Source organism: Delphinapterus leucas, chromosome 6, assembly GCF_059928025.1.
Source record: "Delphinapterus leucas isolate spDelLeu-1000000601 "Yukka" chromosome 6, BTC_Dleu_Yukka2, whole genome shotgun sequence".
NCBI classification, from domain to species: Eukaryota; Metazoa; Chordata; class Mammalia; order Artiodactyla; family Monodontidae; genus Delphinapterus; species Delphinapterus leucas.
In genome coordinates, this window is record NC_143134.1 from 8,429,096 (window position 1) to 8,442,652 (window position 13,557).

Genomic DNA, 13,557 nt, shown 5'->3' on the forward strand with positions numbered 1-13,557 from the left:
TGTGAGATGGGAAGGACACAGGACCTTGGCTTCAGGAAATGCTCGTTCCCTGTTGGATAAATCTCTGATAGTCTCTCCGCTGCAGAGTAGGCGTTTGTATAAAGAATGCTCTGGAGCATTTCGCCAGGGGAACTCTTCCTCTCTCCCAGAAGGAGCCACGAGGGGATTGATCCCGACTTTTCGTTGTTACAACCTGGTGTGCTTCCGGAGATGGCGGCCAGAGAATCATGGCTGGCCGGTGCCGCGGACACAGGAGCGCCTCATTCTCACACTGGTCCGCACGCAGCATCTAGCAATTTGCCTAAATTACCTTTACGTGTTCCCACCAGTTTCTGGGGATGGGGACATGATAGCAGTTGGCAGCTTCTGCTCAGGGTAAGGTGGTCTCAGCTGTAACAGCCTGAGTTTGCTGTCTTTTCAGATTTCAGATGGGCTGTTTGCCCTGCAGCCGCAGTCCTCGGATGGACTAAGAGAAGGTTCTGATTTTCGGTTTAAGATTTTTCTCACTGTGAAAAGAGGAGTGAGGCTGCCAAGCCGTTTACATGGAGCACCTGGACGAGAGGTACTGCCTTATCTTTTATTGGGCACTTTCATGCATTCTGCTCTTTCAGTTCTGTGGTTGATTCCCGCTTGTGAATTTTTCATGTTTCTTTAAATTTTAAAATATTGGTCAACTCTGAAAGCAACCTACTTTATAAACTGCCGATAAAGCATTTTATGTTAAGTATGTCTTTTAACAGGTTAAATAATTATTAAACATGTAATTGTAATATCAGATATAAACAAAGCCATACAAATGAAAAGAAAAAGCTCATAATTAACTACTTTCACTTTCCAATAAAAGTGAAATTTTGCCCTCTGACAATGATGTCTTTAAGAATTGCCTCTTCTGAAGAATGAAATTCTGCCATTTGTAGCAGTGTAGATGGACCTGGAGGGTTATTATGTTTAGTGAAATAAGTCAGAGAAAGACAGATACTCTATGTTATAACTTATATGTGGAATCTAAAAAATAAAACAAACGTAAACAACAAAACAGAAGCAGACAAACTAGTGGAACTCAGTGGGGAGAGGAAGGGGGAGGGGGGAGACAGGGGTAAGGAATTAAGAGACACAAATTACTATGTATAAAATAGATAAGCAACAAGGATATATATTGTACAGACGGAATATAGCCATTACTTTGTAGTAACTTTAAATGGAGTACTGTATAATCTATGAAAATAGTGAATCATTGCTCTACATCTGAAACTAATGTAATATTGTAGGGCTTTCCTGGTGGCGCAGTGGTTGAGAGTCCGCCTGCCGATGCAGGGGCCACAGGTTCGTGCCCTGGTCCGGGAAGATCCCACATGCCGCGGAGCGGCTGGGCCTGTGAGCCGTGGCCGCTGAGCCTGCGCTCTGCAACGGGAGAGGCCACAACAGTGAGAGGCCCACGTACCGCAAAAAAAAAAAAAAAATTGGCTGCTCTCATTTCCGCTCATTTGCATTTTGGTTTATACTTTTCTCTAATAGCACTTTTATAATAGTGTCCAAAAGGCACTGAAAATCACTAAATTAATAAATCAATCAAAAAGAAAAACAAAAATTTGAATACCCTAGTTAATGTGATTTTATCATTCTTATAATTGGCCAATAGGTAGTCTAAGATTATGTAAAATCATATTCTCCAATTTCCATCAAAATAACCTAGCTAAGAATTACAAAGTATAATGTAGATCATTATTGGTTTGATATATCCAATGAATTGAAATAAAAATTAAATTTAATCATTATACTCAGAAATGATAGTAACAGCTTTTCTGGGCTATTTCCAGACTCTGAAGCTTTCAGCTTCCCCGTAACGTTGAACTACATTGCTCTTTAAAAATGTAATGCCCACATTTCAACAAGCTGCCTACTTTTGACCTTGACCAGAAAATAACAAAACAACGTACGTTGAAAACTCACTTGTGACTACAAGTATTTCTTTAGGAGGAGTGTGTGCGCTTATGAAGCTGATCTAAAAGGCATAGATCTATGAACTGAAACAGCATTTTTGAACTGAGCTTGTATTATTTTATGAGGGTTTAACAAATTATAAAGAATAAAAATGGAAAAATATCCAACATATATAGTATAAACTAGTATAAACTAGTTTCACTCTGTTCTGTGGAAACTAGCAATGAGGTGTTGGGTTTTAATAATTTGCATATAAGTGTGGTGTTCACTATGTCTGGAAAATACGATATGAATTATCATCCACAGCCATTCAGCCTTAGCTTCTGAACAGGATCACATTCGCATGTTTACAAAAGAACCATATTTTTGAAGATACAGTAATTAATGAACTGAACGATCAGGCTGAAAATTATATGACTTCCTCAGAAGAAGTATGGCTTAAATAGCATCTTAGAACTATCAGAGCAATAAATTGCCTTAGATAATTTTAATCAAATTTTAATAACATTGAAATAAAATCAAATTACTCTGATTATGTCAAAGGATGCATGACATACGTATGCATGCTTGCGTAACTGTGTGATTTGGAAAGCTTTCTGTTCTGCAAAAGTACCTGGAAAGAAAGCCCTTATTTAATCATTTGAGCACATCTTACTCAGCCCTTTGACTCTTCATGGCTGTATCTCAGTTCTCAGACTTCCTCATTTCCCGAGGAGGGCAAATGGATTCTACTATTAATGGCTAACACATCAGTATCTACCATTAATGTCAGGTAAGTCAACAGGGATAATCAGTGATTTAATGCTTCAATGCATATAGTTATATAGGTGTCTAGTATCTTCTGTCTTAATGTTCCCGCAGTTGATCAAAAACTATCTGAAGTGAAAATTTTCTCTCAATTCGGTTTACCTTTGAATTTTGAATTCACATTTCATATTTAAATTATCTTTTGGAGTATCCTTTTCAATTCACATTTAATATTTAAATTATCTTTTGGAGCATCCTAGGAAACCAAACTTGTTAGGAATATTTCTATACAATTTTTGTTTCTGATGCCTGAAACAAAAATGGTATGGTGGTTTTATTTGCCTAGACCCAAATGTGAGCTAAAAACTCACATCGTTGGATTATCAAATCTGGGCATCAAGTCAGTCTTTATATTTAATCAAAACATATACTTGGCTTTCAATGAACAGTTCAGGGCCTACTCTATAAAGCACGCTACACAAAATTTTATTCCGTCGATATTTAGGATTGACTTGGTTGTAAAGTGTGCGTCTCTGTTAAATGTTAAAGACATGAGTTAACAGGAAAACACACTCCTCTTCATGAAACCTCTTCATTTTCTTCCCTTCAGGCCATCAGAATGTCAGCCCCATGAGAGCAGGAACTTGTCTTGGTCTCTGGTATATTCCATTTACTGCAAAGAGTGCCTGGAAGGAATTAAGTGAATCTCTTCCTCAGAGGGCACCCAGTGTATGCCTATCCATCTCTTTTTACCATCTCTGGATTTCACATAAAGTCATAATTTCTATTCTGACCATATTTCTTTATTCCATATCAATAACTTTGATCATTGAACTATAAAATATATTAAGAAATGAAATTTTTAAGAAACATGAGGTGTATATATTTACATATTCCTTTAAAAGGAATGTGACCAATGTAAAAGTTGTAGAATAATAACATATCTAAATTTTGAATAACCAAACATTCTAATTAGGAAAATATGAAGGTATTTAAAGAAATCAATACAGGAGCCAGGCTTTTTACAGAGGTACAGACTTTGAAAGAACCAGCATACAAGGGAGCAGCTAGAAACAAGAGGAAATACAAAATACTAAAATAAACCCATAATGATTTGTCAGAATTATTAATTGCAAAGTATGAATCACTACAAACTAAGCACAACGTTTTTTTCACCTTCACTTGAAACATAAAAGAAAAATAAATGGATAACTCCAGTGGATAGCCAATATGTTAACATATGACAGGGAAGAAAAAAAAAAAAAAACCCTTTCTAGTTAGCGTCTGTATTTTCTAATAAAGATAATCCTCAATGTAAAAAAAAATGAAACAATGTAATAATAGATTTGGAATTAAAATATGTGCTTGAGGAGGGTTTGGTGATAGTTCACCACATCCCTTGAAATAAACTAGGTCTCCTGGCTGAGGTGAGTGACGTCATAGGACCAAAGGTTTGCAAAAGTGACTTCAGGTCCAGACACCACTGTGTATCTGAGGATTCACAGGCATGACCAAGTTGGCAGAAGATTTAATATAGACAGATATCAGGAATTTCCAGAGGAAAACTTTTTAGAAGCCAGATCTTATAATTGCAAATATTTATATCAGTCTCATATTCATATTTTGTTAAAAGATGTATTAGATCATTATTTAGATAGTTTGTGTGGTTACTTAGCAAAGCATAACTAGATTTTAAATACCATTCATTAAGACTATACTGGTAATCAGTTACCTTTCCTTTTTCCGTGGGTTTTTGATGAAAAATGTTGAGAATTTGTACAAACATTTTATGCTAAATTTATTGGCTTTTTTGCATAGATAGCTATTACGCGCATGGAAATGTTTTTTAGTTAATTACAGATTTATTCAAAGGGCATGGCCTAATGACAATGAAAAAGCTGAGTGGAAATCAAGAGGTGTGTCCTCGGCCCTATTCTAGTCCATATGTCAATCAGTTACTTGGACCAAGACATAAAATGCAGGTTTATCACAATATTAAATGGCCAGGCATTCAGTTGGAAGTGTGTCTTGTGAGGGTCACTGACAAACTAGAGAAAATCCAAAAACTAGTGGTAAAGATGGAGGCTAGTAACAAATGTAACGATTAAACAGAAAAACAGATAAATAAAAAGAACTTGAGTATCTAGTCCAGAGAGGAGGGAATGGAGAGGACACAGAGGCAGGGCTATCGTGCTGTTTGAGGTCAGAACAGGGGGATCTAGGATAGCTTTTGGGAAGCAGGAATCTTCCCATCTTTCCAGGTGCGTGCCGGTCTAGGAGTGCAGATGTGCACACGGTAGAATGAGTTGCGTGTCAAAAAGAAGGAAGTTGGCATAAAATTCGCGTGGAGGCCACGGAGTCCTGAGGGATGCTGGATGGTAAATACACACTGTGAAGAGTGGAAATTCGGCCACGTGGGCCTGGCTTGGGGTAGAGGAGCTTCCCAAGTGAGAACAGAGAAGGGAAGGCAGGGTGCAAACGGCTGGGGCCGTTTCACACTTCGCCCGTAAAGGGTGGTACTCAAGAGGAATTTTGTTCCGTTTTATTAGAGGAGTGATGTAATCAAGCATGGTTCAGAAAACATCTGGGGGCCTGGCGGTTGAGAGAAGACAGAAGAGCTGGGCTGAGATTTGCAGGTGACGTAGGGAGAGCCCAGGTGAGGATGAACGAGATGAGTTGACAGAACTTGGCAATGAGTGACCATCAAGGGAGGAGTGCCCCGGGGGGGCAGAGGCACTTTTCCAAAGGGAAGCGGGAAGGGAGGGTCAATGTCGCTGGCTGGAGGGGCCCGGTGCACGGAGATGAGGGCAGGGACCACGCAGGTGACAGCGGAGGAGGACGATGGTACTTTCTCTGTCTTAGAGCATCTCCCTGCCTAGAGGAATAGTTCAGTCCCGACTGACTCATTACCCGTTACTTGATTTCACTCAGATGAAGTTCATGTTATACAGTACTCTGTCCTAAAGCCATATGTCCACAGTTTCAAATTGCATATTGATTTACACTCCAAACGCACTTTACAGGAATGTCCCAATGTTTAAAAAAAATTATTGTAAAACAGACGTACATGATCAGGGCATAAATTCATATGTATACAATTGATGAATTTACAGTAAATGAGCTCATCTGTGTAACCAGAACCTAAATACAGACATAAAACATTTTCGTCAGTGTAGATGCTCCCACTGACCCCCCTTGAAGTAACAGCTCTGCTTCCAGTGCCCCCACTGGCCCAATTTCCAGCAGTCTGCTTTATATTTTATACAAATGAACCAATACAGGATTAACTCTTTTATGTTTGCCTCCTTTTGATCAAGATTGTTTATAAGATGCATCCATAATTGTTGTGTAGAACAGTTGAAGCGCTTTCATTCTTAATGCGACATCACATTTACCGTGTGATTTATTTACCCAGTCGGCTCCTAGTGACATCTGATGGGCACTTGGTTGGGGAGTGTGCAGACTTTGTGTATTACTCATGATGCAGCTGTGACCATCCTTATACATGCTGGTTGATGAATGTATTACACATTTCTGTTGGGATTGTACCTTATAACTAGGAGAGGAATTGCTGGGTCCACACTATGCCATGTTCAGTTTCAGCGGACGTGGGTGAGCACTTGCTCCCACCGGCAGGTAGGGACGGGTGCCTGCCCTGCCATCTCCCCAGCACTCCAGGAAGCCTGAAGGTCTCAGGGAAGCTGCCCTGGGAGGGTGTGGTGGTTTCAACTTATGTATCTCTGACGACAAATGAATTGAAGTATCTTCCGTATGCTTATTCAGTTACACATTCCATTTTATAAAGTGTTAAGAGAACTTGTCTTTATTTCTACAGATCTTTCTTCTCTGCTGTGATTTGTAGTAGTTCTCCATATATTCCGAATGAGTTTTCATCAGATTCACATATGCGTTGCAAGTATCTTCCCATGTTCTGTGGTTTTCCATTTCACTCATTTCCTTGTGCCTTTGGGACAGAAATTCTTAATAAGAATGTAATTCAATTATAACATTTTTCTTCCTCTGTGATTTACATTTTTTTCTATTTTTTTTAAATTGAAGTATAGCTGACTTACAAAGTATTACTTTCTGGTGTAGAGCAAAGTGATTCAGTTATATATATATATGTACACACACACACATATATATGTATATACATGTGTGTATATATATAGTCTTTTCCATTATGGTTTATTATAAGATATTGTGTAGAACTCCCTGTGCTCTACAGTAGGGCCTTGTTGTTTATCTATTTTAGGTACAGCAGGGTGTATATTTTAATCCCAAGCTCATTAAGCCCCCTTCCCACCCTTTCCCCATTGGTAATCATAACTTTTTTTCGAAGTCTGTGAGTCTCTTTCTGTTTTATAAATAAGCTAGTAGCATACTTTAGATTCCACATATAAATAATATCGTATGGTATTTTTCTTTGTCTGACTTAGTTCACTCAGTATGACGAGCTCTAGGTCCATCCATGTTGCTGCCAATGGCATTATTTCATTCTTTTTTATGGCTGAGTAATATTCCATTGTATGTATACACCACATCTTCATCATCCATTCATCTGTTGATGGACATTTAAGTTGCTTCCATGTCTTGGTGATTGTAAACAGTGCTGCCATGGACATTGGGGTGCATGTATATTTTTAAATTAGAGTGTCCTCCAGATATATGTGCAGGACTGGGATTGCAGGATCATATGGTAGCTGTATTTTTAGTTTTTCAAGGAACCTCCATACTGTTCTCCATAGTGGTGCACCAGTTTACATCCCCACCAAAAGTGTAGGAGGGTTCCCTTTTCTCCAGCATTTATTATCTTTAGTCTTTTTAATGATGGCCATTCTGACTAGTGTGAGGTTATACCTCATTGTAGTTTTGAATTATGTTTCTCTGATATTTTGGGATGTTGAGCATCTTTTCATGTGCCTATCGGTCATTTGCACATCTTCTTTGGAAAAATGTCTATTTAAGCCTCCTGCCCATTTTTTGATTGGGTTGTTTATTTGTTTGTTTTGATATTGAGCTGTATGAGCTGTTTGTATCTTTTGGAAATTAAGCCCATGTCAGTTGTCTTATTTGCAAATATTTTCTCCCAGTCCATAGGCTGTCATTTCATTTTGTTTATGGTTTCCTTTGCTGTGCAGAAGCTTATAAGTTTGATTTTTTGTTGTTGTTGTTTTTGCTTTTATTTCTTTGCCTTGGGAGACTGGTCTAAGAAAATATCGCTATGATTTATGTCAGTGAATGTTTTGCCTATGTTCTCTTCTAGGGGTTTTATGCTATCCTATCTTATATTTACATCATTAAGCCATTTTGAGTTTATTTTTGTGCATGGTATGAGGGAGTGTTCTAGCTTCATTAATTTTCATGCAGCTGTCCAGCTTTCTCAGCACCATTTGCTGAAGAGACTGTTTTCCCCATTGTATATTCTTGCCTCCTTTGTTGAAGATTAATTGATCATAGGTATGGGGGGTTTATTTCTTGGCTCTCTCTTCTGTTCTCTTGATCTATATGTGTTTTTGTGCCAGTATCACACTGTTTTGATTACTGCAGCTTTATGGTATTGTTTGAAATCTAGGAGAGATATGCCTCCAGATTTGTTCTTTTTTTTTCAGGATTGCTTTGGCAATTCTGGCCCTTTTGTGGTTCCAAATAAATTTTAGGATTATTTGTTCTAGTTCTGTGAAAAATCTCATGGGTATTTTGATAGGGGTCTCATTACATCTGTCGATTGCTTTGGGCAGTGTGGCCATTTTAACAATATTTATTCTTTGAATCCAAGAGCATAGGGTATCATCCCATTTCTTTAAATCATCTTCAGTTTCCTTTATCAGTGTTTTATAGTTCTCACTGTGTAGGTCGTTCACCTCCTTCATTATATTTGTTCCTTGGTACTTTTTTTTTTTTCTTGGTACTTTTTTGACCTGACTTTAAATAGGATTTTTTTGGTTTACTTTTAGAGGAAAGGCTTTTTAACTTTCTACTCGAGTATGGTGTTAGCTGTTGTCTTGACATACATGGCCTTTATTTTGTGAGAGATATTTCTTTTACACCTAATTAGTAGATAATTTTATTGTGAGAGCTTGAATTTTGTCAAGTGCTTTTTCTGCACATGTTGACCTGATCATGTGATTTTTACCCTTCGTTCTGTTAACAAGCAGTATCTGATTTATTGAGTTGCATATGTTGACCATCCTTGCTGGCAGGGATAATTTCCACTTGATCATTGCGTACAGTACTTTTAGTGTGCTCTTGAATTCAATTTGCTAGTATTTGGTTGAGAATTTTGCACCTATGTTCATCAGGGATACTGGTCTGTAATTTTCTTTGCTTTTAGTGTTTGTGTGGCTTCAGTGTTAGGGTAATGCTGGTCTCATAAAATGAGTTTGGAAGTGTTCCTTCCTCTTCAATTTTTCAAAGAGTTTGAGAAGCACTGCTATTAATTCTTCAAATGTTTGGTAGATTTCACTAGTGAAATCACGTGGGCCCAGGTTTTTTTTTTTTTTTGAGAGATTTTTGACTCAATCTGTGTTCCTTATTGGTTTGCTCATAGTTTCTATTTCTTCATAATTCATTCTTAGTAAGTTATATGTTTCTAGAAACGTATCCACCTTTTTAAAGTTATCTAATTTGTTGTCTCCATCCAGAGTGGCGGCAGAGTCAGGGTCATAGGATCAGGCGCACATAGAACTAGCACGACACCTGGGTCCTAGGGCTATAGGTGCACCTGCTGTCCTGGTGCAGGTGTGCAGGTGTGGGTCTCCTGGGAAACCGGGATCAGGATCTTTGGGCCTCAGCTAAGTGAGTCAGGCCCTGGAGGGTTGGGGCAGCAGCTGTAGCACAAGCCCTGTGATGCAGGCACGGCCGTAGCTTGGGCACAGGAAGCAGGGTGCAGTTGTAGCACATTCTGGGGATGGTGGTTCAGAGTCATGACTCTGGCCCCAGGGTGCAGCCACACACCAGCAGCAGCTCACCCCTGTGATGACAGGTCAAAGCTGGGACTTTGGACTCTGGGTGGGGCACATGTCTGCAGCAGCACAGCCCATGATGATGGGTCAAAGCTGGGACTTAGGACCAGGTTTAGGGGGGCACAACATCATGGCCCTGGTTAGGGAGGGCCAGAGCCCCAACTTCAGGCTCTGGGGTGGAGTGCAGAGCAGACAACTCTGGTCCCTTGGATGGCAAGGCGCTGTGGTGTCCCAGGGAGTGGGCACAGTAGCGACCAGGCTCCTGGCGACAGGTGTCCCTGCAGTGACCTTTCCAGTGCTGGGAGGAGATGGTAGCAGGGCCTCCAGGCAGCTCTGCATGTGGAGGTCAGCGCTGGTGAGGACTGGGGCGCTCTCAGGAGCAAAGGCTGCAAATGTCCATGCAGTGAACAGTGTTGGGGCCTCCTGCTGTCCTTCTCCCAGGGGACAGCTCTGGGGGCCCAGCTGCTCTGGACTGGGGGGCAGGGTGACACAGGTAACATGCTTCCTACACTACTTACCTGGCTGTCTTCAGTTTTTAAGCTGCACAGATTTTCTGCTGCTGCTCTCTTGTAGCCCAGGGCTTTCTCAGACCTATTTTCGTTGGTTTGTAGTTATTTGTTTATTGTTTTTTTGTTGTTATTTTTGTGTGGGTGTTGATCCCTCCGTCTTACTGTCAAGTTACTGTAACTTGTCTGTTTACATGTACATACACACACAGCTACACATGCACACACATACACACAACACACACAACACACACACATACACACATATACACACAACACACACATAATACACACACATACACACATATACACACACACACACATGCTTGCTGTGTTTTGACTGTAATTACACTGAATCTATAGGTAAACTGGAGAGAACTGATATTTTTACAACACTGAGTCTTACTATCCATACATATCATCACGTCTTAAGACCTTCTTCAGTTTCTTCAAATGAGGTATAACATTTTTATCTGTGTAGATGTCTTACATAGGTTTTATTAGATTTATTCCTACACATTTCTCGGATCCTCTTTTTTTAAAAGAACACTTCGGTAATATGAAAAAAATACATTGCGGTTTGATTGTCTTATAGTTTCAGACCTTTGAATGTTGTCTTTACTCAAAGTTGTGGTCTGTGAACTGTTACTGTAGGTTTTTGTTTGGCTTACATTTCTTTTTTCGAGAAGCTCTTCTTTGTGGATGTCTTTAGTTCCTGGCTATTATTATTACTTGTAGGATGTGAAAAGGTTATGTATGAACTCTCCTAGTCTCAGTGTACAGATGGGTTGCAGGGTGCTCGAAACCCCATGCTCTTGCACCCTTCCTCGGGGAAGCAGTTCTGTCTAATTTCTGGCTTGGATTCAGGATATTTGTCACGGGCTGAATGCAGGTGTTCCATCCTTGAGGCTAGTCCCCACCAACCCAGCAATGCTAACTCCTTAGAAGAGTCTTTTTTTTTTTTAAAGTCAAGTCTTTTATGTATGTATGTATGTATGTATGTATGTATTTATTTTTGGCTGCGTTAGGTCTTCATTGCTACGCGGGCTTTCTCTAGTTGCGGTAAGCGGGGGCTACTCTTTGTTGCGGTGCGTGGGCTTCTCATTGCGGTGGCTTCTCGTGCTGCGGGGCACGGGCTCTAGGCACGCAGGCTTCAGTAGTTGTGGCAGGCAGGCTCAGCAGTTGTGGCGCACGGGCTCTAGAGCACAGGCTCAGTAGGCGTGGCACACGGGCTTAGTTGCTCTGTGCCATGTGGGATCTTCCCAGACCAGGGCTCGAACCCATGTCCCCTACATTGGCAGGTGGATTCTTAACCACTGTGCCACCAGGGAAATCCCTAGGTGAGTCTTTAATAGTGCATTCCTGTGGTCTCTTTGGCTGCATGAAGGTGATGCACTAACTAGAAAGATCAGTGGATTCCATAATATTGCCTTGGAGCAGCCCCTAGTGAAATCCCTGTGATACATCAGCCCCCCTGGGAGAAGCCCTGGGTGGTGACGGTAGCAGTAACAATACAGGAGGGAAGGCAGGCCAGGCCCCTAGAAGTATCAATCCTGTGAAGGCCAGTGGGATACTCTCAGAGTGGAAAGGTCTGTTGTAGTTGTCTCCTACAAGTCACACGCTGGTCTTCTTAGGGTCTGGGACCATGGCAAGGCCGGGTGCCGGTCCTGTTCCTGGCAGGTGGAGGCCCACAACTCGAGGAGCCACATCCCCCTCGCTGAGAAGGAGGGCCTGTGAGGCATTCACAGCTTCCATCACTAGCTCTGTTAGTGGCTCATCACAGAGGCCCTGGGATGTGGATATTCTGAAAATCAAACTTGTGGAGTGCTTTCCTACATTTCTTAGAAATTTGCTGTAGAGATACTGATATCTTAAAAGTATTTTAATGTAAAATATTTCTCCAAATGAAAAAATATTTTTAGGGTTTAATATCAGAAATTTATTAATATCAAGAATATTTCCCAAAGGTTAGAAATTTTCCTTTATTAGATATTGAGAAAGATGTCATCCATTACATTGCATTGATTTAGTAAAGGAAGTTGAGAGCTGAATTTAGTAATCAAATATAGTAACTAAGCTCTATGTAGCTTTTCCACACCCTCCTCCAGTTTATTGCATGACTGTTGGTCATTCATCAACCCATTTTTTAAAACTGCACATATGTAGAGAGAGTGGGGTAAAGAATAAGCAGCATTGGAGTGAGTTGTACCTTTGGTTGTTTCTTTGATCATTTGTGCTTTAAAAGACTCATATAGAATATATCAACAGTATAAAAATATGTGTGGAAACAACAGAAAGGCATGTAGGAAAATGTTAACATAGTTGTGTTAAGGGGATTCTGGCTGTTTTCATTAAAGATAAATGTATTATGAAACGATGCTCAACATCACTAATCATTAGAGAAATGCAAATCAAAACTACAGTGAAGTATCACCTCACACCGGTCAGAATGGCCATCATCAAAAATTCTACAAACAATAAATGCTGGAGAGGGTGTGGAGAAAAGGGAACCCTCTTGCACTGTTGGTGGGAATGTAAATTGATACAGCCACTATGGAGAACAGTATGGAGGTTCCTTAAAAATCTAAAAATAAAACTACCATATGACCCAGCAATCCCACTACTGGGCATATACCCTGAGAAAACCATAATTCAAAAAGAGTCATGTACCACAGTGTTCATTGCAGCTCTATTTACAATAGCTAGGACATGGAAGCAACCTAAGTGTCCATCGACAGATGAATGGATAAAGAAGATGTGGCACACACATACAATGGAATATTACTCAGCCATGAAAAGAAACGAAATTGAGTCATTTGTAGTGAGGTGGATGGACCTAGAGTCTGTCATACAGAGTGAAGTAAGTCAGAAAGAGAAGAACAAATACCGTATGCTAACACATATATATGGAATCTAAAAAACAAACAAACAAAAATGGTTCAGAAGAAACTAGGGGCAGGACAGGAATAAAGATGCAGACGTAGGGCTTCTCTGGTGGCGCAGTGGTTGAGAGTCTGCCTGCCGATGCAGGGGACACGGGTTCGTGACCCAGTCTGGGAAGATCCCACATGCCGCGGAGCGGCTGGGCCCGTGAGCCATGGCCGCTGAGCCTGCGCGTCTGGAGCCTGTGTTCCGCAGTGGGAGAGGCCACAGCGGTGAGAGGCCCACGTACCAAAAAAAAAAAAAAAAGATGCAGACGTTGAGAATGGACTTGAGGACATGGGGAGGGGGAAGGGTAAGCTGGGACAAAGTGAGAGAGTGGCATGGACTTATATATACACTACCAAATGTAAAATAGATAGCTCGTGGGAAACAGCCGCATAGCACAGGGAGATCAGCTCTGTGCTTTGTGACCAGCTGGAAGGATGGGAGAGAGATGCAAGAGGGAGGGGATATGG